General features: G+C 49.6%; 1 long non-coding RNA gene across 1 annotated transcript; it reads left to right on the top strand.

The window, feature by feature from the left end:
* The first annotated feature begins 208 nt into the window (after positions 1-208).
* On the top strand, positions 209-2171 carry LOC309384767. The gene is made up of 3 exons (XR_014174117.1): positions 209-492; positions 624-794; positions 1643-2171. It is a non-coding gene; the product is annotated as an uncharacterized lncRNA (long non-coding RNA).
* Positions 2172-2588: the final 417 nt, after the last annotated feature.

Genomic DNA, 2588 nt, shown 5'->3' on the forward strand with positions numbered 1-2588 from the left:
CCTCCAACACCAAGCACCAGAAAGGCTCACACAGTTGTGGCCGACTGTTGTGACACTCTCTATGGACACCTCTGCTCTGTGCCTTCTTATTCGTTGGCTGACTCTAGCAAAACCCACTGCCTTGTGCGTCTTTCTTCGGAAAACGTCTGCATGCCAGTGACACCCACTCCGATCACACAATGCCGTCCTCCCTCCCTCCCACCCCTGCCACCATCACAGCATCCTCTCCAAGCGGCTGATGCCAACCGAGACTCGGTTCGCAAGGGGTCACCCCACTTTTGGCCCGAAAGCGACCTGGCACGGGAATTTCAACAACAGCGACAACAACAAAAAAGGCACCCCAAAGGACTGCGCCACAAATGTCACACACACCAAGTCTGAAGTGACGGAGAGAATGTGTAAAAAGATGGGTGGGGGGGGGGAAGAGAGGAGGGAAGGGCGGGAGGGAAGTCAACATCTCAACTCTGGAGCTTTGTGATTGTGATGGAAGGGGTGAGTCTCCCATCCGTCAAATTTCTTTTCTGACTTTAAGGGGAGGGGGTGGAGGGTGGAAAGAGAGAAACCACTCTGCGTTTGTGTTTGTTCGTGTCTCTGTGTGAGCAAAGATGGAATTCTTTTTGCAGGCTTGAAGAAGGGAAGTTTTGTCTGGCTTCTCTCCTCCATTCTCTCCCAGGGGCCTTTCTCAAAGTTTAGCCCCGTACAGCAGGGAAAAAAGGCAAGCAAATAGAATTTGGCATTTTCTAAAGGAACAACAACAACGGCTTCTCTTTCGTGGGAAGTTCATTCAGGAAAATGTGCTTTTATTTAAATTCTATTTTGGGGAGGGGGGAGGGCAAAAAAAAAAAGCAGTCTGCTTTAAAACAAAGTCCCAATCCGTGTGGGTTGCAAAACAAAACAAACCACAGCCCTTTTGTGTCCGATTTCTAGCCTACCCAAACTCTACACTGTGTAGAATCCTGGAGAGGGAAGGGCCCGTGAGGGCATTTAGTCCAACCCAGAAATCCTCTGGAGTCTGCTACCATTTCGGTGAGTCTGCTACCGAGCACGCGCTTTGCACGCGTGTACGCCAGAGGTTCAGACCAGTTTGGCCGAGTAGGTAGTAACTCGGCTGGTGCCGCCACCGTAGCTGCCACCATCTTGTTTTTTGCTTCTGTACATGCATGGAAGCATTTTTTAACCTACTGCGCATGTGCGAGTAGCATGTATCAAGCGTGTGCACGCCTAAAACGTGCCCCGGAGTGAACCAATAGTAGAAGATGCCTTACGAGTCTGCAAAGGTAAATAGAACAGTGAATGGGGTTAGGAATCCAATGTACCACGCGATTTAGATTAGCTAGAAAGCAGGAAATCCGACGATTCTACCTAATATAAATCGCCTGTCACAGCTGATCGTCGGAAATAGCTGTTCGCCCGAACTGGTAGCATTTTTTTTTACTACTGGTTGGGGTGAACCGGTCCGAACCAGTAGCATTTCACCCCTGATCCAAGCCTCTAGTTCATTGCCAGGAATCCAACGGGGCACCTAATCGCCGACCACAATTTCTGTGGTTAAACGAGGTGGTTCTTGGGCCTGTATTCATGCCTCCCCTTTTTTTGTCGGAGTTGTTAAGCGAATCCGGTGTAACCATTCAGTGAATTGCAGGTAGTCCTCAACGTACGACCACAGTGGAGTCCAACATTTCCGAGAACGAACCTCCGAGCCTCATCTGCCACCCAAGCTACAGACGTTTGCCCCCGTCGCAAAAGATTGTCAATGCACACTTTTCGATCAAGGCACTGTGAGGGATGTTGCGACAACTGTGAGTAGGAAGACTGCTCATAATTCTTTGTTTTTCTACATTGTGGTCACTTTGAACAGTCACTAAATGAACGGTTGTAGGTAGAGGATTAGCGGTATCTTTGGCTTCCCTCTTCTTGGCTGAAAAACTTGTCATTTTCGCCAAACAGCGTGTGTAAACCTAATGAGGGGGAGTGTTGTGGGCCGCCAGTGGCCAGCAGAGCTGGCAGCAGATTCGGACAGTGAGCAGGTTGGGGAGGAACTTGGGCCAGTCCTGGAGTCTGGGGAAGGCTCTGAGGAGGGCTCTGTGTCGGAGGCAGAGAGGGGGCCAGAGCCGTCTGACAGTTATCAGCTGCCTTCGGAGCCAGACATCAGTGGGGCAGAAGAACAGCTGGAGCCTGTTCCCAGTATGTGCATGTGCAGAGTTGCTAGATGAAGGGACCAGCTAAGGAACAAGGGTCGACTTGGGAGTAAGGCCACAGGTGGACGGTGAATGACCCCTCCCAGAGGAAATAAAAGAGGAGCAAAAGGGGAGGGCTTTTTTTTCAGGAAACTGTTTGTTTGTTAGTCCGTTTGTTTGTTTCAAGAATGTGAAGATCTGTTCGTGAATATCCGAGACTCTGTTCCCAGTCCTTTCTTGCACAGCACCTCCTTTGGAAAATATTTACATGGCAGCTTTCCAAGCTAGATAAGGTCTGTGGTCATAAATATTCCTTTGAAAGACTGTTTACCAGGCCTTGGCTGAATGTGAATGGGAGGAATTCGCATTCGTTTAATAAAAGGGGTTTGTCGGGACCAGGAATCTGCTTTG

This window comes from Natrix helvetica (assembly GCF_964273705.1).
Source record: "Natrix helvetica genome assembly, chromosome: 1".
NCBI lineage: Eukaryota > Metazoa > Chordata > Lepidosauria > Squamata > Natricidae > Natrix > Natrix helvetica.